This window comes from Euprymna scolopes, chromosome 29 (genome assembly GCF_053919585.1).
Source record: "Euprymna scolopes isolate OS-2025 chromosome 29, ASM5391958v1, whole genome shotgun sequence".
Taxonomy (NCBI): Eukaryota; Metazoa; Mollusca; class Cephalopoda; order Sepiida; family Sepiolidae; genus Euprymna; species Euprymna scolopes.
In genome coordinates this window covers 34,959,280-34,984,931 of record NC_136510.1, presented here as the reverse complement: position 1 = coordinate 34,984,931, position 25,652 = coordinate 34,959,280, and the positions used below count along the sequence as shown (strand labels likewise).

The window sequence follows — 25,652 nt, the reverse complement described above, 5'->3', positions numbered from 1 at the left end:
CATGACCATTTGCATATGCATAAGGTGTCTGCCAGATGGATTCCCAGATTGCTCACACCATTGCAGAAGCGAGAAGAGGAGTCAAAGTTTTTCAAAAGACTGATTACACAGGATGAAACATGGGTCCATCACTATGATCCAGAGACCAAAGCCCAGTCAATGCAATGAAAGCACTTGGACTCACAACCTCCAAAAAAGGCAAGGGCGCAGCCCGCCGCTGGCAAGGTCATGCTCACAGTCTTCTGGGACCAGGACGGAGTAGTGATGACAGATTTCCTGGCAAAGGGTACCACAATTACAGGAGCCTATTATGCTTCACTTTTGAGGAAATTAAGGGAAGCTATCAAAATCAAGAGGCGGGGCAAAATCAGCAAAGTTACCCTTCTCCTGCATGACAACGCTCCGCTTCACAACTCGCATGTCGCCAGATCAGAAGCACGGGCGTGTGGTTATGAAATTCTCCCCCATCGTCCCTGCTTTCCTGATCTTGTATCCTCTGACCTTCCCAGCCATGAAGTTGTTTTTGAAAGGAAAGAGTTTCCCAGATAGTGCAGCCTTGATTTCTGAAGTCACGTGGTGATTGGAGGACCAACCTGGGGTGTGCTACAAAACGGTCTCCAGAGCTGCATCAAACGATGGGAGAAATGCCTAACTCTGGGTGGTTCCTATGTAGAGAAAGACTAAGAACTGTGCGAAGTTTCGTTGCTCTATTGCTATGGGAAGTGGGTCAGGGGCATTACTTATTGCACGCACCTCGCATTATATCAAACGTCATTACAAATTTTCGGCGAAAGAATAAGAGAGTGTATATCATACAAAATTTCGGCGAAAGAATAAGAGACTGTATATCATACAAAATTTCGACGAAAGAATAAGAGAGTGTATATAATACAAAATTTCGGCGAAAGAATAAGAGACTGTATATCATACAAAATTTCGGCGAAAGAATAAGAAAGTGTATATAATACAAAATTTCGGCGAAAGAATAAGAGAGTGTATATCATACAAAATTTTGACGACAGAATAAGAGACTGTATATAATACAAAATTTCGACGAAAGAGTAAGAAAGTGTATATCATACAAAATTTCGGCGAAAGAATAAGAGACTGTATATCATACAAAATTTCGACGAAAGAATAAGAGACTGTATATCATACAAAATTTCGACGAAAGAATAAGAGACTGTATATCATACAAAATTTCGACGAAAGAATAAGAGACTGTATATCATACAAAATTTCGACGAAAGAATAAGAGACTGTATATCATACAAAATTTCGGCTAAAGAATAAGAGAGTGTATATCATACAAAATTTCGACGAAAGAATAAGAGACTGTATATCATACAAAATTTCGACGAAAGAATAAGAGACTGTATATCATACAAAATTTCGACGAAAGAATAAGAGACTGTATATCATACAAAATTTCGACGAAAGAATAAGAGAGTGTATATCATACAAAATTTCGACGAAAGAATAAGAGACTGTATATCATACAAAATTTCGACGAAAGAATAAGAGACTGTATATCATACAAAATTTCGACGAAAGAATAAGAGACTGTATATCATACAAAATTTCGATGAAAGAATAAGAGACTGTATATCATACAAAATTTCGACGAAAGAATAAGAGACTGTATATTATACAAAATTTCGACGAAAGAATAAGAGACAGTATATCATACAAAATTTCGACGAAAGAATAAGAGACTGTATATCATACAAAATTTCGACGAAAGAATAAGAGACTGTATATCATACAAAATTTCGACGAAAGAATAAGAGACTGTATATTATACAAAATTTCGACGAAAGAATAAGAGACTCTATATCATACAAAATTTCGACGAAAGAATAAGAGACTGTATATTATACAAAATTTCGACGAAAGAATAAGAGACTGTATATCATACAAAATTTCGACGAAAGAATAAGAGAGTGTATATCATACAAAATTTCGACGAAAGAATAAGAGAGTGTATATCATACAAAATTTCGACGAAAGAATAAGAGACTGTATATCATACAAAATTTCGACGAAAGAATAAGAGACTGTATATTATACAAAATTTCGACGAAAGAATAAGAGAGTGTATATCATACAAAATGTTGGCTAAAGAATAAGAGACTGTATATCATACAAAATTTCGACGAAAGAATAAGAGACTGTATATCATACAAAATTTCGGCGAAAGAATAAGAGAGTGTATATCATACAAAATTTCGACGAAAGAATAAGAGACTGTATATTATACAAAATTTCGACGAAAGAATAAGAGACTGTATATAATACAAAATTTCGACGAAAGAATAAGAGACTGTATATCATACAAAATTTCGGCAAAAGAATAAGAGACTGTATATCATACAAAATTTCGACGAAAGAATAAGAGAGTGTATATCATACAAAATTTCGACGAAAGAATAAGAGACAGTATATCATACAAAATTTCGACGAAAGAATAAGAGACTGTATATTATACAAAATTTCGACGAAAGAATAAGAGACTGTATATCATACAAAATTTCGGCTAAAGAATAAGAGAGTGTATATCATACAAAATTTCGACGAAAGAATAAGAGACTGTATATCATACAAAATTTCGACGAAAGAATAAGAGACTGTATATCATAAAAATTTCGACGAAAGAATAAGAGAGTGTATATCATACAAAATTTCGACGAAAGAATAATAGACTGTATATCATACAAAATTTCGACGAAAGAATAAGAGACTGTATATCATACAAAATTTCGACGAAAGAATAAGAGACTGTATATCATACAAAATTTCGACGAAAGAATAAGAGACTGTATATTATACAAAATTTCGACGAAAGAATAAGAGACTGTATATCATACAAAATTTCGACGAAAGAATAAGAGACTGTATATTATACAAAATTTCGACGAAAGAATAAGAGAGTGTATATCATACAAAATTTCGACGAAAGAATAAGAGAGTGTATATCATACAAAATTTCGACGAAAGAATAAGAGAGTGTATATCATACAAAATTTCGACGAAAGAATAAGAGACTGTATATCATACAAAATTTCGACGAAAGAATAAGAGACTGTATATCATACAAAATTTCGACGAAAGAATAAGAGAGTGTATATCATACAAAATTTCGACGAAAGAATAAGAGACTGTATATTATACAAAATTTCGACGAAAGAATAAGAGACTGTATATAATACAAAATTTTGACGAAAGAATAAGAGACTGTATATCATACAAAATTTCGGCAAAAGAATAAGAGACTGTATATCATACAAAATTTCGACGAAAGAATAAGAGAGTGTATATCATACAAAATTTCGACGAAAGAATAAGAGACAGTATATCATACAAAATTTCGACGAAAGAATAAGAGACTGTATATCATACAAAATTTCGACGAAAGAATAAGAGACTGTATATCATACAAAATTTCGACGAAAGAATAAGAGACTGTATATTATACAAAATTTCGACGAAAGAATAAGAGACTGTATATCATACAAAATTTCGACGAAAGAATAAGAGAGTGTATATCATACAAAATTTCGGCGAAAGAATAAGAGAGTGTATATCATACAAAATTTCGACGAAAGAATAAGAGACTGTATATCATACAAAATTTCGACGAAAGAATAAGAGAGTGTATATCATACAAAATTTCGACGAAAGAATAAGAGACTGTATATCATACAAAATTTCGGCGAAAGAATAAGAGACTGTATATTATACAAAATTTCGACGAAAGAATAAGAGACTGTATATCATACAAAATTTCGTAGAAAGAATAAGAGACTGTATATTATACAAAATTTCGACGAAAGAATAAGAGACTGTATATAATACAAAATTTCGACGAAAGAATAAGAGAGTGTATATCATACAAAATTTCGACGAAAGATTAAGAGACTGTATATCATACAAAATTTCGACGAAAGAATAAGAGAGTGTATATCATACAAAATTTCGACGAAAGAATAAGAGACTGTATATCATACAAAATTTCGACGAAAGAATAAGAGACTGTATATCATACAAAATTTCGACGAAAGAATAAGAGACTGTATATCATACAAAATTTCGGCTAAAGAATAAGAGAGTGTATATCATACAAAATTTCGACGAAAGAATAAGAGACTGTATATCATACAAAATTTCGACGAAAGAATAAGAGACTGTATATCATACAAAATTTCGGCGAAAGAATAAGAGACTGTATATCATACAAAATTTCAACGAAAGAATAAGAGACTGTATATTATACAAAATTTCGACGAAAGAATAAGAGACTGTATATCATACAAAATTTCGACGAAAGAATAAGAGACTGTATATCATACAAAATTTCGACGAAAGAATAAGAGACTGTATATCATACAAAATTTCGGCGAAAGAATAAGAGACTGTATATAATACAAAATTTCGACGAAAGAATAAGAGACTGTATATCATACAAAATTTCGGCAAAAGAATAAGAGACTGTATATCATACAAAATTTCGACGAAAGAATAAGAGACTGTATATCATACAAAATTTCGACGAAAGAATAAGAGACAGTATATCATACAAAATTTCGACGAAAGAATAAGAGACTGTATATCATACAAAATTTCGACGAAAGAATAAGAGACTGTATATCATAAAAATTTCGACGAAAGAATAAGAGACTGTATATTATACAAAATTTCGACGAAAGAATAAGAGAGTGTATATCATACAAAATTTCGACGAAAGAATAAGAGAGTGTATATCATACAAAATTTCGACGAAAGAATAAGAGACTGTATATCATACAAAATTTCGACGAGAAAATAAGAGACTGTATATCATACAAAATTTCGACGAAAGAATAAGAGACTGTATATCATACAAAATTTCGACGACAGAATAAGAGAGTGTATATCATTAAACATTTCGACGAAAGAATAAGAGACAGTATATCATACACAATTTCGAGGAAAGAATAAGAGACTGTATATCATACAAAATTTCGACGAAAGAATAAGAGACTGTATATCATACAAAATTTCGACGAAAGAATAAGAGAGTGTATATCATACAAAATTTCGACGAAAGAATAAGAGACTGTATATCATACAAAATTTCGACGAAAGAATAAGAGACTGTATACCATACAAAATTTCGACGAAAGAATAAGAGACTGTAAATCATACAAAATTTCGACGAAAGAATAAGAGACTGTATATCATACAAAATTTCGACGAAAGAATAAGAGAGTGTATATCATACAAAATTTCGGCGAAAGAATAAGAGACTGTATATCATACAAAATTTCAACGAAAGAATAAGAGACTGTATATTATACAAAATTTCGACGAAAGAATAAGAGACTGTATATCATACAAAATTTCGACGAAAGAATAAGAGACTGTATATCATACAAAATTTCGACGAAAGAATAAGAGACTGTATATCATACAAAATTTCGGCGAAAGAATAAGAGAGTGTATATCATACAAAATTTCGACGAAAGAATAAGAGACTGTATATTATACAAAATTTCGACGAAAGAATAAGAGACTGTATATAATACAAAATTTCGACGAAAGAATAAGAGACTGTATATCATACAAAATTTCGGCAAAAGTATAAGAGACTGTATATCATACAAAATTTCGGCGAAAGAATAAGAGACTGTATATCATACAAAATTTCGAGGAAAGAGTAAGAGACTGTATATCATACAAAATTTCGACGAAAGAATAAGAGAGTGTATATCATACAAAATTTCGACGAAAGAATAAGAGAGTGTATATCATACAAAATTTCGACGAAAAAATAAGAGACTGTATATCATACAAAATTTCGACGAAAGAATAAGAGAGTGTATATCATACAAAATTTCGACGAAAGAATAAGAGACTGTATATTATACAAAATTTTGACGAAAGAATAAGAGACTGTATATCATACAAAATTTCGACGAAAGAATAAGAGACTGTATATCATACAAAATTTCGACGAAAGAATAAGAGACTGTATATCATACAAAATTTCGACGAAAGAATAAGAGACTGTATATCATACAAAATTTCGGCGAAAGAATAAGAGAGTGTATATCATACAAAAATTCGGCGCATGTGATAAAAATACAGCCAATCGAAGGATAGCATGGCATAAAAGAATAAGAGAGTGTATATAATACAAAATTTCGGCAAAAGAATAAGATATGTATATAATACAACATTTCGGCGAAAGAATAAGAGATTGTATATAATACAACATTTCGTCGAAAGAATAAGGGACTGTATATAATACAAAATTTCGTTGAAAGAATAAGAGAGTGCATATCATACAAAATTTTGGCTAAAGAATAAGAGACTGTATATAATAAAAAATTTCGGCGAAAGAATAAGAGACTGTATATAATACAATATTTCGGCGAAATAATAACAGAGTGTATATCATACAAAATTTCGGCGAAAGAATAAGAGACTGTATATAATAAAAAATTTCGGCGAAAGAATAAGAGACTGTATATCATACAAAATTTCGACGAAAGAATAAGAGAGTGTATATAATACAAAATTTCGACGAAAAAATAAGAGATTGTATATCATACAAAATTCCGACGAAAGAATAAGAGAGTGTATATAATACAAAACTTCGGCGAAAGAATAAGAGAGTGTATATAATACAAAATGTCGGCGAAAGCATAAGAACGTGTATATAATTTCGCATGCATTTGATAAAACCAATTAGTTATATAGACCGACTATATAAGATTTGTGTCTAACTTTGCCCTTGTGGGGAGGAGAGAAGTAGATAGAACATTTTATAAAATTCAATTTTAGGGTGTGGGACCACGGATATTCACAGAATTTAGTAAAGTTTACTGATTTGTCACATTGATAGCATCGCGTTGAGTTTAGTCAATAGAATATGAGGATATCACGTATGTATCTACAATAGAATATGAGGATATCACGTATGTATCTACAATAGAATATGAGGATATCACGTATGTATCTACAATAGAATATGAGGATATCACGTATGTATCTACAATAGAATATGAGGATATCACGTATGTATCTACAATCGAATATGAGGATATCACGTATGTATCTACAATAGAATATGAGGATATCACGTATGTATCTACAATCGAATATGAGGATATCACGTATGTATCTACAATAGAATATGAGGATATCACGTATGTATCTACAATAGAATATGAGGATATCACGTATGTATCTCCAATCGAAATGCTGTTCATTACGCATTCATTACTTCATTGCAAAACGCATTCCTTTCAGAGAAAAGTAATAATCATTCAATACGAAAGTAAACAACCCCAAAATTATCGCATTCATAAACGACTTGAAGTCCCTCCTATTTTCATCTTTTGGTGACGTAATAGGGTAGACTGGACGTGCGCGGTTTAGAAAAGGATCTACTATAGAATAAAAAAATGTGAAATAACATTATACTCTGATGATCCTTGCGTTGCCTTCGAAGGGAAGAGGGGCAACCATTCATGTACTGTCTTGTATTGTCAAAATAACTTTTGTAATAAGTACGCGGTACTAATAATATTCCCCAGTTTTCCCGATCAACAACTAGTTACTGTCGCCTTCACGTACGTATATTTATCTCGTGTTCCATGCTAATATCTCCCGTACTTTGGCCGAATTCACTCGCATAAAGATCATCTGTTTAAAGAATTCCGGTAGGAGCGAAACATTTTCTTCAATCAGACAGTATCGCTTTTTACGCTATGTTTGCTTACTTGGAAAATATGCCCCGGTGCCATCCTGGGGCGGTTAACAATCGAAGGCTAGCATGGTATAAAAGAAAAAAAAAGTAAAATCAAACAGACAGTCTATTATTCAGAACAATATACTTAATTTTGTTTTAACCATGAAAGTTATCTTTCTTAAAAAGAAAACTGGTATGCAGGAATTTATTGTCTTTTGTAGCTAGAGGGCTTAATCATCTTTTGTGCTGGATGCGACTTGGTGATTTTTAACTTTGACTTTGCATATCGCTATCTGAAAAACAGTTGACTCAGAAACTTTTTTTTTTCGGATTCTTAGAAAAGTAATTTGTACCAAACGTAGACAGGTAAACGCTGCAGCTCTTCCCAAAAGTTCTGAATCTCTCTCTGATCGTTAACTTCAATATATTAAATATATTAAACATATATTGATAGATTATAATAAATATATTGATAAATTAGTGCTTCGCACCACTTTATATACCACGGCAAGGTTACTCGGCATGGCCCGAAGGAATTATACTTGTTTTAGGCAGCAAGCGATTCAATTAGTTGTTGGCTTACATCGGCTCGTCTTGGAAGCCGTTCATTCAGTATCGTTAAGGATAGGATGGCCTGGTTCTATTATAGACGATCTCATCTCGTGTTGATGGTGGTAGGTGCTTATGAAGCATGGGTCGCATAAGGAAAAGACGAAACATGATAATGATTAAATGTAGATTTATTTACATAAAAATACATGAGAGAGAATGAATACAGAGAAGATAAGAGTTCATGACAAAATAGTAACGTTACTCCCGATTAGTATTTTGATGAGAGACGAGGCGGGTTAGGCAGGAAGGCTGGTTGGCTGGCCATGCCAACCGGAGCGCGTTTCGTCACATCTTGAATTGCCGAGAGTCCAGCGAAAAAAAGGGAGGAAATCTATAAAACAGGAAGTGACATCTGCATTGCCCTCTGGTGACCAGAATGCTTCACCAGAGTCAAAGGGTGATAATCGTGTTTAGCTTAAGAGTATTTTTTTGTGTTTGTGTTTCCGTTTGCTGGGAATTTCATTTCCCACAGTATCAATCACTCGTATCAATCACTCGCATCACATACGTATCAATCACGCAATATCAATCACTCGCTTCGATCTCGTTCACTCAATTTCTCTCGCCCGTTAATATTCAAGCTAAACAATATGCCGACAAGCTGAGAAATCTAAACAATATCTTTAAACTTAATTCTTATAGATTCGTGCAGACATCATTTTAATTTTCCCCATCGCGGTTACCTCAAAACATACTAGCGATTTAATCACCCTAAATCCTCCGAAAGGCTCCGGCACTTTGTCATAGTAAGTTGTTTCTAACATTCAATGAGGTACCATTCAAGTAGTCGATCAGTGTCAAATAAGAAATTTGTACATCGGGAAGTGGGGTGAGGGGGTCATTCAAACTCATCTGTTAGCCCGTCTTGTTGACACGTTGAAGATAGTCAGCTCAATGTAGAAATAACAGTGGTGGTGACCGTCGAAAAAATAGAGCAGTAGATTCCTGTTATTCTTTTTGTGATTAAATGATTTAATTTGTGACAAACCTGTTCTTTCGGCAGCCTGTAAGACCCCGTGAAGACGTAAGAAATGAAGATAAAAGAAGGAAAAAAGAAATGTCCACCAATATGCAAATCAGATGCTTCCGGTTGGAGTTTAACAAGAGCCTAATTTTTCAGAAGAGGTGGATTTTGGACTTGACTATTGAAGTAGCGAGTTGTGTCAGTTGTGCGTCGTGTTTTGGCGCTGGATTTTGGACTTGGCTACTGAAGTGGTAAGTTGTGTCAGCTGTGCGTCGTGTTTTGCAGTCAGATTTTGGACTATTAAAATAACGAGTTGTGTCAGCTGTGCGTCGTGTTTTGCAGTTGAGAGGTTCTTAATAGCAGAACATAGAGTGTTGAAAGTGCGGCAACGTTGCCGTTTTTTTTTTTTTACCATAATTTTCTTTTTGGTTCTATTACATGGTAACAATTAAAAACATCAACAGTATTAGTGCTTTTTTTTATTTTGTGACTATATTCTTTTACAGCACAGCAAAGTTACATTTTGATGTACTAACGACTGGCTGCTTATGGCGTCCCAAAAGCCACTCGAGAATAAAGGTTAATGAGTTTGTCAGGTGATGAACCTGTGAGAATTAGTAGCAATCGTGGAAACTGAAATTTGATTATTTAAGGGGGCGAGTCGAGGAGAATGGTTAACATTAGACCTAAAAACGACCATTTTGAAGTTAGAAGCATCTTGTTGGAAAAACTTTGCTCTTCGAAGTTATGCTTAAGTACATAAATGAGAAAAAAAGAAAATTATTTACAGTGGTTGTAGCTAGACGAGCTTTTGTTATGAATGTAGATTTCAGTAGAGCACCTATCATGAAAATATCGATGGATTAGAAAAATACTAGCAATTTTTCTTTTGTGAAGCTGTAGGGAAGAGAAGAAGACGTCCCAACTAGATTTCGAAGTCGGTTTTTGTACATTGCCAATGCAGAAAAGAATACTCTGTGATACTTCTATCCAGATGTGGCAAACGTATTCCATCTTATGGTTTATACAGATAGAGGATTGCGTCAGGATTGAGAGACATAATACCTATGCTTTTTTTTCGACCGCTATCGGATGGGGACGAGAAGAGAGCTACAAAATGACTTCCGAATCATTTATGTCCTTTTACCAAAGAGGAAAATTTGACAAGTCTCATCCCTACATGACACGGTCTACTTCCTAGCCATTATGTTATACCTTGACAGTCTAATTTTTAACAGCATTTTTTCGATTTTACACTTAATCTAACTTTATGTGGAAAAGACCAACCCAACTACCAGTTGTGTACCGATTGGATGGCATCGCAATTTTACTTCTCCATATCCGAAGGGATTTCTATGTAAGAAACACAAAGAGGGAAATAATAGAAGACATATTCTATATAACCATGGACAATCAAGAGGCAGTTTCGTGATCAAAGAAACCTTGCTTTCACACGGTCACAGAACTATCACGCTGACGGATGTAATTATTGGAACGCAAACTATCCGAGAACCCAAACATCTGTTAGATGGAGCGAGTCTCCCAAAGGAAGAACTGGGCTACCCTGAACTGAGCAAAAGCGAAGGCTAAAAAGACAGTCAGCAAAATATACAGGTGTTCACTAGTCAAACTAAGCAACCGCGCTTGTAGAGATCCTAGTCATGCAACGGAACACATATTCATTAACTGCAGTGGTTAATCAACGTGTAAAGTGAAAGATTTTATGATATTTATCATTATATTGCTATGATGATGATGGTGACGATAATGGCGATGATAAAAAGGGGTAGGGGGGAGGAGAAGAAGAAGGAAAAAGAGGATTCTGTTTGCAAGACTTTTTAACGCCGTCATATCCAATCTTACAACATTGCTTCCGGACAGAAGGCGGATAACAAACCAATTATTGTATTGCTAAACGACTTTCTAAATCATGTAAACGAATTTAGAAAACGCAATTATATTTGTCGCCAATATCTAAATCCATTCTGGAAAGACGTCCATGTTTTTTTCACAGATTCAATAAACGAGTTTTGTGTAATTGTATACAATGCGTGCCTCATTATTCGATTAAAGAATACAGGAAATTCTATCTCAGCTAAATAATTCAATGTCAGTCAGACATCCGGGATTGATAAAGAATTTAATTGCTTTTTTTTTTTTTTGTAAATTATATTATAAACAACTAGACCTTGTAGACTGTTAAAAACGAGGGTAAAAGTTATAGCCCGTTGATTTAGAATGAATGCTTTATGCCAGATTGATTTAGCAATCAATATGCAGGTGTATGAATGCGTTCTCTAACGACGTATACGTTGAATAGTGGGGTTTATCTTTTTATCTGTATATTAATGTACGTGTAAATGCGTGTATGTATATACGTTGTATCATTTAGTTTAGGCACCGCCAAAACTGGGGGGGGGGGCAGGTAAGTACTTTTTGACGGACCGTCTTTTTAAAAATCTACCAAAAATCAGTTAATTATCCGATCAATACGAAATTTTCAGCGATTATTAAGAGAAGAATGAACTTTATAACAGTGTACTTATTTTTCATAAACGATATTTATATATATATATATATATATATATTATTTTACTTACAAAACTCCCTTGTTTTGAGGTGGTACAAATATGCTTAAAATAATCATCTGAAACCGAACACAACATATTGTGTTGTTGTAAGGGACAGAATTATAGATTTAAAAAAAAAAATTGTTTGCATACCTTATTTTGACGCCTGAATATCAGAACTTCGATTGTGTTTAATTGTTTTAAGTGTGAAATTCGGTGAATATGTTAAGTAAAATAATTAATTTAAGTTAAGCAAAACAAAAAAAATATTTTTTTTTAATATTTATACGAAAAAAGGCATTTTAAAATCTTTGATAAATAAATTAACAATTATTTTTTAGCGAGCCGAATAATGCATGACCATTATTAAACAGGGCATGCTTTGAAGAATCGATACAAAAAAAATTCGATAAATATTGCGCCCTTTGTGTTAAAAATAGCATCATTTTTTCGATCCCGTTTGAAAACGTTTGCCGCCTTTCGACTACGGTGGACCAAACGCGCTGAAATATTTTTTTTCATTCTGCTTTAAATTGCCCCTCCCCCATTTTGTGGAGCCTGGCCCCCACACACATACACATTAAACAACAAACTCATACAAATGGTCACCCATCTGGTACTGGCCAGCCTCAGCGTTAATAATACATTGAAATTTTCGTTACTGAAAAATAAGTTTTTTTGGCCTGCTTGGTCTTCCATAGTTTGCTTTTTACCGAATACAAGCGTAAACAGTGTCGATATAGATTCGAAGTAACTAGTTGCCTATATGAATAAGTGGAATTATTTGAAATCCAGGTACTTATATTATAATACTTTTGCATATTCCCATAGAAAATCATCCTATATCTTAGTTAGACAACAAATAAATAAATGAATTATTTCAAAAACCTTTTTTAAAAAATATTTATGTACGTTTTTTGTGCAAGACAAAAAATGTCAATTGTTAACTTTTTGGGAAAATTTAACATTTAAAATTTAATTAAAAATAGTAGAAAAAGTTTTACATTATTCTGTTTCCTATATGATAAAATTCAGGGTTTTATCTTTCTGGAAAAAAAAAGTTACTCAGAAATAATGGATTTTAATAAATGTAATTTCGTTTTAAAAAACAACAACTTTATTTTTCGGCCATTTTTGGCGGTGCCTAATTTAGTTGATCGTCTTTTGTGCATATTTTAACATTTATGCAATAGTTCTAATAGGAAACGATTGACGTTGACGTATCAAAACAGTTGTAGACAAACAGTTCATTTAACAGGTGTAAATAACACATACCTGAATTATTTACGAACATTTATTTTCATGATCCGGTCGGCATCTTCAGAGATTACATGTTCTCGTACATCTTAGCTGCCTGAAATGACCTCGCTCCCTGCGCCACTGAAAGACCCTTTTTGAGTCGTCCGTTCTCTCTGATGTTCAACCAAAAACTCCTAGAATCTCCCCAAATCTACATTTCATCACGTGTTTCATTACGTGTCTCAAAAACCAACAGTTGATGTAACCCAATCTAGTTATTTGTTTATGCAAACCCAAAATCATGTTTACATCTATTTTCACATTCCTTTTACGATATTATTATATTATTTGTCAATCATTTTTTTTCCAATTTGATTGTTTATTTTTCTAATCATAATAATCAATCCAGCGACCCGCCATCGCTCGAATCAATAATAATAATAATAATAATAATAATAATAATAATAATAATAATAATGTTTTGACCCTTGGTCATGTTTTCTACAGCTAACACAGATACTACGCTATGATCACAACTGAAAGGGTCACAACATTACATTAATAGGGATATATATATAATTAATTAAAAATGAGACAAGTTTAACCATATTCAACCATTAATTAGAGACAGGAAGGATCAAATGACTCTCATGTCTAGCCTTCATAAGACCGCTCACATCTGTATCCACACTAACAAGAATAAGATAAACCAACAAACATACACAATACCACGCTGCCAAATACGCACATAGTATATTATTTTGTATTGTCAGATCGGAACTTACCTGCATCATTAACTCTTCCAGTACTACATTACGATCTGAGATAACACTCTCAGGTGGCAGTACTGTAATTCTGCACGTACTACTACCCATATTAGTTACCACCGGATAGTAATGCTTACCCTTTATCCTATCCTTGTAACCTTTTTACTTAATATATCTTTCTTACGCCTAATCCGGGTTCTGTGTTTTCCTTCCCTGATCTCAACCTTGGGTCCACAGTTTTTTTTTATTGACGTGCCAATCTAGGGTTTGGGAAATAGACACTTATAACCATATATAATATACTAGACTACCCGTGACCCGTTGGGTCAGTATGTTATGTTAGCTATAGAATTAATGTATGAACATGACACTTGTGACTTAAAGAAAATAGTTTTTTGTGACATAACAAAAAACATTTCTATGAAAATATATTAAAATGAAAAAAGAATATAGATAGATTTCTATGAGTCGTCCTGTTTATAATTGTTTATTAAAAAAACAAAAAACTTACAGCCATTGAATTGTAAGTGGTTTGCCATACTTATAGGTAAATGTGCATTGAACAGATACCATAATACTTAAAGTTAAATTCAAATTTTGATCTATCTTTTAATTTAAACGCGACCCCCCAAACAATTGGAACGCTGAAAACGTACACAGTAAAACAATACGTTTTATTGTCGCGCTGATTATTTATTTTTAACGCAATTTAAAAAAAAAGATATTTTCAGGGTTATTTATTTATGTTGGCAGTGTAAAAGAAAATTTATGGTTTTAAGAAAATGTATGAATATTTTTTAAGAAAGGTGTATTAAAAAATGGAGAATAAATTTTAAAAAATGAAGGCGGTGGGTAAATCGTCGTTGTAAAATGCTCTTATGGTTGTCAACGAGTCAAAGTAGATTTATTTGTAAGAAAATTGTGTTAAAATAACTTAAACGTAATACGGAAATGAACGATGTAAAAAAGCAGAAAGTATTAAAAATTATTTATTTGGATAATTTAAACGCGAAAAAATATTGGGACGCTGAAAACGTACACAGTAAAACAATACGCTTTATTGTTGCGTTGATTATTTAGTATAATATATATCGTATATATGAAACAGGTTGATGATTATACGTATTATTTGTAATCACGTTTTGCGTTTGCTTCCCATATCTTGAAGTTTTTTATTCAATAAATTTAAGATAATCGCTATTCTAAGGACGTCCGTTTGTTCGAACGAAACCGGTCCTGCGATTTGTGTTTATTTTTTTATGCTGTTATCGTAACCCCTCCAGTGCAGTTCAGCTAAGGTGCATAGGCTCGTGATTGGAATGCACCCATAGCCGATACCTGTGGTGTTACCCGTGGTTTCGTCTAGTGGTCGAATTCGTCTTCGCCGTCGTCGTCAGTCGCTCTCCGGTTCCGCTTTCAAATCAGCTTCTAACCGTCACCTGGGCTATCGGAGAAATATATTGCATTCACAACGGCGTTCCAATCAAAGAAAAGAAAGTCAAAACTTAATTGGTTTTTCTTAACATAGAATTGATTATTGTCTTTGACTTTACAAATAATAGTTACAGACTGGCCTAGTCATGCAACTTAGGGGGCTGGCAGTTTTGTTTCTTTTACCAAGTTCTCCGTTCTTCATCTACCGTCAGTCCACGGAAAGGGATCAGCGAAAAACAGACACCAATTAGCTAAGTGTCTTGTTTTTATCAACTCAGTCGTTCCTCCGTCCACCTTTTTGGAGTTAATCTTTCTTTCTTTCCTTTCCTCTCCCTCTCTTTGTTTCCCTGATTTCTACTCCTTTCGGCTTTATCTATCCCCATTTTTAAGCCTCATTGCACTGAGGTGTTCCTTATCATGTAATTAGGAGCAATTAGTCACTCCCAGGTCGACAATGCCTGGCGGCGACCCCTCACTCCCGATTCCCACCTCAAGCTGTCAGCTTAAGAATCTGGATTTCTTCATATCGCTCAACAGAGGGTCTAAAAACAACCCTTTCGTTGGTAACGGATTTCTAACAATAAGATAAGAACAATTATTTGTTTTTTCTCTCTCTGACAAAATCCCATAGACATTTCTGTTTAAAACAACATCAAACCACCATCATCATCATCATCATTAGAATTCAGCCGTGCGAATTTCTCTGAATTCGTGTCGACTAGCAAGGTCACTCGGCATCGCTCGGTCCGCATCATGTCACATTATGGGGTTTTGTCTATGTACGCCTGCGCAACCGGAAGCCGTAAACCGGATGTTGGGGTACAACACCCGTTACAAGGTCATTTGAGTTTTATAATTATATAGATAATAGTATACTAAATTTCAATCAAAGGATGCACATCTTCATTGTTGGGTCTGCGTTTGCACCTAAGATCGTATATACGACGATTTAAATTTTTATTATCTTATTAATAACTTAAAAATCTACCTACTTCTACTGGTATATAAAGTTCCTATATATATATAGTTCGTTCACTATAGACTCGAAAACGACTAGGTCGATTTTTATGAAGTTTCACACGGAGGTACTTTATGTACCTGGTAGTGTTCTTAGGTAGGTTTTGTACCGGAATGCCTTCGATAAGTATCGATAATCGATAATCTAACTGATCCGATGAAAGAAGGAACAGGCGATTTGACCACCAAAGTTAACACCTTACACAGCCTAACATCATAAGTGCATTTTAGAAGTTTTATTATCACACAAGCCGAAAGGCCTAAAATATAAAATTAACAATAGGCTCTTTGATATGACAGGGACGCATTGGAAATGAGTGTTTCTGTTTAAAGCTCAATTTCACAATGATATTTGACTTTTTCATTTTAAACTTAAATTTAAGCCATTATCACCGCACAACCAGTAATGCTAGGCATATAAATTCAACAGTATGTTCTTTGATATGACAATGGCGCGTTCGAAAGGAATGGTTCTGTTTAGAGTATAATTGAACCATGATACTTGACTTTTGCATTTTAAACTTTAATGCAAGCCATTACATATGAAGATAATTTTATAAAATCCACAATAGGTTCTCTACAGTGCAATGTAGACTACAATATATCGTGAACAGTTACTGCGAGAGGCATGTGAAGCTTCCTCTCGGTGCATCGCGATTGGGAAGCATGTAAGTAGGTAATCAATCGATTTGATTGAAAAAGGGCCGATTCAATCGATTTCGATGACAATAAAAATATGGGAATGTGAAACATTCGTTGATCATTCAATCCCGGGCAACGTTGGATAACTCTGCAAGTTATATATAAGAAAGAATAGAGCCATCTACAAGGGGTTTGACGCAAGAGTGTAGGGGGATTCGTTGTTGCTGCAAGGAAACGCCAGGTGTGTCTGGATGTGACCAATTAATGTTATTGTGCATACACTTTCAGCCGTAATATACACCGAAAACATCTCAGTAGCCTGTATATAAAATTTCGAGTCTGTAGGCTTAATATTAACAGAGTTATTGCGTAGGGAAATGGACAGACACTTTCACTTATATATATATATATATATATATATATATATATATATATATATATATATATATATATAAGTGAAAGTGTCTGTCTGTCTGTCTGTGTGTCTGTGTATCTGTGTGTCTGTGTGTGTACATTTCCCTACGCAATAACTCTGTTAATTTTAAGCCTACAGACTCGAAATTTTATATACAGGCTACTGAGATTTGGGAAAATCGATGTGATCGGTTTTTGGCCAGAAATTTGGAGATTAAGGGGTCAACGTTCAACGATTTGACCTTTGAGAACTCTACCAAACTCCTCCGACAATTTTGGGTCTAAACACTTGAAATTTTAGATATAAGTTCCATGAACATGGATCTAACTTAATAACCTGATTTGAGCCCACAACAATAAACGTGAAGGGGTCATAATAGGGGTCAAAGTTACAAAAAATTGACTGTTTTTTTCTCAGCATACACCTCCAAACACCCGGGCAACGCCGGGCACCCATGCTAGTAACATATATATATATAAAAAAAAGGTAATGTGGTGCCTTAACTTGGTCAAAAAAATGTATAACGTTCCTTATATAATCCTGGACTACGCCGAATTTTCCAGCTAGCACATATAAAAAAATATACATTGATAATTCTATACGTTTTCATCCTGTTGATATGGTTTTAAGAGCGGACTGTTGAGGATCGGTCAACTAAAGACCCCTTTCTTCTGTAATCTTGTTTTTATGTGAGAGTTTGGATGTGGCAGTTTAAATAGGCTATATAAGGAACCGCTGTTGTTATCCGCGCCCGAGTTACCGCAATTGACGTCATAACTATCTCCACTTACACCATCGTCACCGAAAAAGGAAGCCAGCATCAACATCATCTGTGTTTTTGTTTCGGTAGGTCAGTTTAACCCCCTTTCAATCTACATATTATGATGGTCCCATTGAGGAGAGTCGTAAAAAATGCCGGGCAAAAATGTCAGGCAGATATGAAAAGCTTCTCAGCTAATAGAAATGTATCCTTAAATGGCTAGTAAGACTATAGGAAGTTTTTCATTAAAAATCCAGCTACCCTTATTGGGGAGCCAGGTTCATTTTACATTAAAAAAAATCTCATGTCTTTCTCCGCGTGTGGAGACAAATAATCTAAGGACTCTTTATTATAAGGTCTGCTCCTCGCCTTGGGAATTGTTCTCTCTGCACCAAAATCAACAAGGAGATGGCCATTTCTGAAATGGCATTTTCCCTGTTGATGTGTAGTTCTAGCTAAGTTTCGGAAAATGCGTTCAAACTAAAAAAATATATAAAGTACTGTCAGAAACCCAATCAATATCTGTAAGCTTATGTCACGGTAGCATCTATCAAGTGGATTTCTAACAATATTTTGTATAGGTTTTTAGTTTGACCTCATTTTCCCAAACTTAACGTATTCAACAGCGAGCCCACCGCGATTTGTCTTTTTCACATATACCGATAAACACTGTAATACGAACCGAATAAACATTTACCATTAAATAAAAAAGCATTAAAAACTTATCTAGTTAGGTAGAAAAGTAACGTATCTTGTCTTTGATTACATTTATTTGTTATATATTTGTTTTTGACAACTTTTTCGAATCTATGTGAATAGTAAAATAAACAAAAATGGTGGGATCCATCTATCGATCTAGTAGCTATCTCACTGCTGATGCAATTCTCTATCTATATAAGAGCCACGTAGATCCAAGGATGGACTACTGTTGCCACATCTGGGCAGGAGCTGCTAGAAAGGACTTGTCCTGCCTTGATAGAGTAAAAATAGACTTCGTAGCCTCGTTGGAGATGTCCGTTTCTCTTCCCTGCAACCTCTACCTCAAAAAAGAGATGTTGCGAGTTTGTCTCTGCTTAATCGTTATTTTCATAGCAAGTGCTCGACTGAGCTTCAATCTATGGTCCGCCTCGTCAAACTTTCACAAGAAACACTTGTCTAGCTGAAAACACTATCAATAATCCCCCCATTCTTTATCTGTGCCTAAACCTAAACGTAGATTCCATGAACAAAGCTTCTTTCTTAGAACTGCATGTTTATGGAATTGTCTTCCGTTTTCCTGCTTTCCAGCGGACTACAATATAGTTGTCTTCGTCCAACGTAAACAAGTTATTGATGAGCCGTTCCACTTAAGTTAACAAATTGACTGTATTTCCATTATAAACGATTACTATATTGTCCAATTGACTACTGTACACTCTTAACCCTTATCCTCGATTAGTCTCTGGGCCTTGATAAGTGATTATGCCTATGTAAAAAAACAAAAACAAAAACAAAACAACGAATTAAAATGAAACGACACCGTTGAAGATTTACAATACGTTACAGAATACGTTACGGGATAGAAGAGATTTACAAAGTATGTGTAACATCTTAAAATTTTTCTTTCTCTCTCTACTCATTCGGCTGTCCCTTTATCCCTGCCCTTTCTCTGGCAACCGGATCCAAATAATAATAAAAACAAAATGAAAGAAAGCAAGACGAAAGCTGAACTGTTTACCCTAGTTTCAGTCTTGTTTTTAAGACAACTATGAATAAGGACTGGTGGGAGGAGAAAAAACACGTATTTAACACAACAGAGTTTTAATAACTACATGGCGAACTAAAAGACTTTTAAAACAGGATGCAATGCGTTGTTTGGAAAGTACCATGAATAAATACCTTATATTTCAAATGATGTATTTTCAAATAAGCTTCCGTTATAATACCTTCACTTCATACATCATTTTAAAGAGCGGTTTTCGCTCTATCTAATCGTTTGAATTACAATTGTTCTAAAACAATTATGTCTTCTTTTCACAACGTTGTATACAAGATGGGGGGAAAAAGCTAATTCGCACAATTTTCTTATTTCAATTTAAGCAAGGTCGGAAAGCTGTTGAAACAGCCCGCGATATCAACGGAGCGTTTGGCTCAGGAACAACTAATGAACGCACAGCACAATGGTGGTTTAAGAAATTTCGTGGCGGCGACGAGAGTCTTTCTTTTCTTTCCTTTCTTTCTTTGCGAGACTTTCATATCCATGTTAATAGGTAGGTTATCCATTGTACCCACTGTTTCTAATCATCTCGTGAAAGCAATTATCGTACAATCAACAATCTTCTAACCCCATGTCCTCGAGTTGTTTCCGGGCCTTGAAAAGCAATAACCCATCAGTACAAAAATGAAGACAGCTGTAAACATTCCAAGGTATGCGTTAAATGGAAATGAGGAAGCTGGTGAAATTAGCGATGGTTTCGGCTTCATCTTTATATTTCGGCCGTTGTCTTCTTTTATCTCTTCGTGTTTGTATCTATTGTTTAGCGTTGTGTTCGGAATCCGATTACGCATGTCTGAGTGCATTTCTTTCGCCCAGATCAGTGTTTCTAATCTAATATATAAAAGGCTATATGCCTGTCTGTGTGTCTCCATATTTTCAAACTCTATCTCTCCCGAAAGTAAAATCGCAAAGCAGCGTTAGGGGCCTCAAATGATTAAATTATTTATGGACTGTTCTTTTATGCGCCTTTAGCGTGACCATCGTCATAGATGGCCTGTCAGCTGAAAAATGACGTCATCGGCATAGGTTTTAGCAAGCAAGATAAGTGGAACACAGACTGTCGATACTGAGCAGACATTTTTTACAGAAAGCATTAGAAAACTTCAAAATTGGATTAAAAAAGATAAACATGATACTTTGTACTGAAACTCATCCAATATTAATAATAAAAATATTAATAATAAAAAACGAATTGAAAGGGAGAAAAGTTGTTAAAAAGTTTAAAAAGAAAAGGAATACGATTTGATGTGTATGAAACTGAAGTTTATTCAATAGAAATAAATAAAAATGAACAATAAATATTTTTAAATCAAAAAAACAATATTTTAAAAATCAAAACTGAAAAACAAACGATAAATAAGTTTAACTAAAATACGAACAATAAATTAGTTTAACTGAAATACGAACAATAAATTAGTTTAACTGAAAAACGAACAATAAATTAGTTTAACTGAATAACGAACAATGAATTTAACTGAATAATAAACAATAAGTTAAAAATTAAATTCAAACAAATGTTAGTATAAACAAAGTTAATAAAGCAAAAATTTTTCAAACATTGAATATTAAAACTTTTCAAAAATCTGTTGTAGAATTTAATTAAAAGTTTGAATTTTCTTTTTTGATATTTTTTTAAAATACTAATATTGTCATTCTCTTTGCGACAAAAAATGTTTATAAGGGAATTCGATGAACACCATATCAGCATTTTTTCAATTTTCTGAATAATGTGACCCTCATTACAAGAGTCAACATGAAATAATCGATTTTGATCAACCAAAATATTTAAAGTTATGTACATGGCTAATTTTCTCTGATGAATCGAATGTAAAAAAGAATCGCATTTTGTAAGTTTGTTTATAACTATATAATTATATAAGACAAAATTATTAGTTATATCATTTGGGTATAGCAGAGAACCTCTGTTAATACCCTAAAAGTAGCTGTTTAATTCAGCTTTTTCTTCAACAGCCTCTCTCCCGGATATTAAATATTTGCATCTATTGCATTTCAGTTTTTTGAAAACTGCATGACAGCAATAACCTGTTAAGTATAATATAACAGGAAGTACTTCCTTGCATTGATTAACATCATCTTCTGTTACATCTATGTTAAATTTATAAACATGTAACTATTGCTCCCTCGTCATTTCATTCCAGTTAGTTTCTTTTAAATTTATCAATTCAATTGTTCGATTATTAATTGGTAAGTTCAATTTAAAAATGGCAACATTCTGAGTTTTTTTTCACATTCATACACCTGACGTATCGATATATTATACTGATCTCCACTAAGTTCTCGATACTGGCCAAACCTTGCCTCAAGGTTATCTGTCTGAAACTTTCCTGGTAATATATACACTATGTTCAGTACATTTATACAATATTTAGTCAATTCTAAAATTGCGTAAGTAGTATGGTGCAAAGCAGTATATGTTTCCTTTGTTAACTTACCGGTTCTTCCAAGATTCTAACCAGTCACATAACATATTTAGGAAACTATAATTATCACTATTTAATGTAAGTGGATTAGCATATTTATTACGAAGTCGACAACCTTTATATAGTGTTTTCACATTCAGTATTGTCCACCAAATATAAAATATTTGAATATATTCTGCGATTTCTGCATAATTTGGCAAGCATTCCTGTTTTCCTAAGGTTAGCAAACCTTGAATTGTATATTCGTTGAAAATTTGCAAAACCAAATTAACATTTTGCCTTTCAAAATTAGTCGAAGAAAGAGCTTTTGAAGTCAATTTATAGCAATATTTCACAAGTGATTGAGATTCTAGGGCATAAAGTTTATGTAAACTAGAAAATGGAGCACTTTGAATGTTATCTAATTCATGATTTCCATTATAACAAAACTTTGGGAACATCATGCATTTACGTTCCTCTTTTTGGCCAAGCCAATTGTTTCTAATGCATTTTAATATATGCACTGAGTCAAATAAGAAGAAAAGAGGGCTAGACGTTCTAACTGGATGGGGATATACAATTGAAAGCTTTGATGGGCTACAAAAGACATAGCTTTTTTATTTATTGCATTATTGTCTGTTATAACACATAATACCTTAAACTCTATATCTTTTAAGCCAATTATTACACGTTTAATTATATCAAATAAGTTCTCAGCTAGAAGACATTTAGTTGGCATAACATGCACAACATCCTTATATTGTGAGAATACACTGCTAAGCATAAAAGCAAATACACTTGTGGCAGGTTCATTGCTGTTGTTAGCTAAGCCAATTATATTACCACCTTTATAATCAAGATACGGTTTGAGATGTATTTCATCAACAAGTAAAGATACTGTGATGTCATTCTGCATTAGTAACTTGAACTTACTTTTAATATACATCAGAAAATTGTTATCGTGTTGTTCAATGACCGGATTAATAGAAGTTGATAAGGTTAATCTTCGAATGGTTGAATAGCATAGTAAAATTACATTTTTAGTGTCTCTTAACAGTCTGTACCCTCTAGGGGAGCAGTTATAAAATGAGGAAGAAAATACCATCATTTCACTCAAATAATTAACCTTATTCGTTGTCATTATGTTAATTTGTTCATATATGAACTTAATGGCATTAAAATATTTAAATGATTCATCTTGCACTAATAGCAAAAATGATAAGATTAATTTTAATAAAGAACTTATACTAGAAGTTTTCATTTCCTGTTCTTCGATGTCCATTTTTTTCATGTTTTCCATCAAAATCTGCAGAGTATTTTCCTCTGTTACATGTTTAGGAATTCTATACTCCCCTATAGCACTCATTTCCACATCACTACAGAATACTCTAACGGCAAAGTTCGGTTCAATCACCATAGACATTTTTATTTTTGGGCATGGGCATCTCTTTATATGGCATATAATGATGGTATTGTCTTGCCTAATAGAAGTCCAATAATATTTATCTATAAACGTTAATTTTTTTCTAAATCATCAATATTATGGAAAGTTTTACGCTTCCGTAACTCTAACTGGCCAGAAAAACTTTAACATAATGCACGCTTAAGAGCAGAATTTTCTAAACGCATTTTCTCTGCATTAGGAAACTCTCTAAAAGTGGTTGATGACGATAAGTAGGAGGGAAAGTTTGGTAATATTCGAGGAATAGCACCATCCTTAAGATAGGGATTTTTTTTAATTTAACACTAATTGTCTTTCCAGCCCTTTCATTAAATGCTGATGCCTCTCGCTGTATGTCTTCAGGTCGAAAATGAAATTCACATACCTAAAGAAATAATTTAAAAGAAAATCGTACCATGTTTGACTTAATATATAAAAAAAAGAAAATTACATGACAAAAAACGATAAAATAAAAAAATAAGGTAAATGTGCAGAATTAGTTCACCCTCGAAAAATCCTTTTAAATTACCACTTTTGTAGGTTTTCGGGGGTGCTGAAAACGAAAATAACGTTTAAAATAACGGCAAACTAGTAGTTTCCAGGATATAAAGAGATGTTAGTTAAAAAAAGGGAGGGGGGGATAATTCAACCTAAAACGACCACCCACTTTATGGCCATTTTTTTTTTTTACATGGGCAACGAGCAATTTTTTTAAAAATTACATTTTCGCCTCAAACAAGGCGAAGTGCCTCTTTGATGTAGGAATGAACACAACTAAATGTAAAATGAGCACCTACAGTTGACCCCCTCTCCCCGACAAAAATTCTGTTTACACTTTTTGAAAGGGGGTGCTCATTTTACGTTAAACTGTGTTCATTGTACGTTGACTCCCAACCCCCAACATAAAGGTGGCCATACTCATTTTTCTTCGATTTTATTTGTTAAAAAGAAAGCGCCCTAAAAAAAAAAACGATGACCATAAAGTGGGTGCTCATTTTACGTTACATTTTTATAGAAAAGGTGACCCCCAATTTTTTAAAACCAACATTTCTTCATATCTTGAAAACTACTCGTTTGCCGTAATTTTAAACGTTATTTTCGTTTAGAGCGCCACTAGCAGTATCAGAATTTTGGGGTAAGTTTTGACAACCCTAACACAAAACTGCGAATAACATTTACAAAACTCGTAATTTCTCCGTTTAAAGTGGGCTGTTTATTTTCTTTATGGAATATACTTCCAAAATAAACTATTAAAATTGTTTAAAAAATAATAGAAATATTTTTTTTTATTGCTGGCATTTTGTAAACACTTTTTTTAAAATAAAAAATAATATTTCTATTATTTTTTTAAAACAATTTTAATAGTTTATTTTGGAAATATATTCTCCAAAATTCTGACACCTACAGGGCCACGACATTTACCACAAATAATTATTAATAAGCTTTTGGGATAACAAAAACGGTCATAAACTTAAAAAAGTTTAATTTATTTCACGTAAATAGTTGAACTAAAAGGATAAATGATTTTTCTTATTTAGAATAATTTAAACTAGGAATTCCGTTTTTACGATATCGCTTTTATTAAATTGTTAGGTGAAAGTACATAATATTTTCACCATACTCCCCATTTTAAATAAGTTTCTAAATAATAATTTATTATTTCAGCACATAACTTAAATTACATGTAAAATTCATTTTTTATATACATACTTTCATTTTTATTTTAAAATACGTTCTAAAAAAATAATTAAATAAAAATAAAAATAAAAATGCGCTTTTTTTTTTTTTTTAAATATCTCAAACATTTTAACACTTACTCTGCTATATTTTGATAGAGTAAAATCCTTTCTTTTTATTGCATTAATCCACTGGTAAATTAT

At 33.2% G+C, this 25,652-nt stretch overlaps 1 long non-coding RNA gene across 1 annotated transcript in view; it reads left to right on the top strand.

The window, feature by feature from the left end:
* Positions 1-25,652, top strand: part of LOC145252393 (uncharacterized) — a 120,971-nt gene that overhangs the window by 81,410 nt on the left and 13,909 nt on the right. The window contains exon 3 of the long non-coding RNA XR_013863589.1: positions 9,351-9,562. This is a non-coding gene — a long non-coding RNA (uncharacterized LOC145252393). The remainder of the gene's footprint in view (positions 1-9,350; positions 9,563-25,652) is intronic.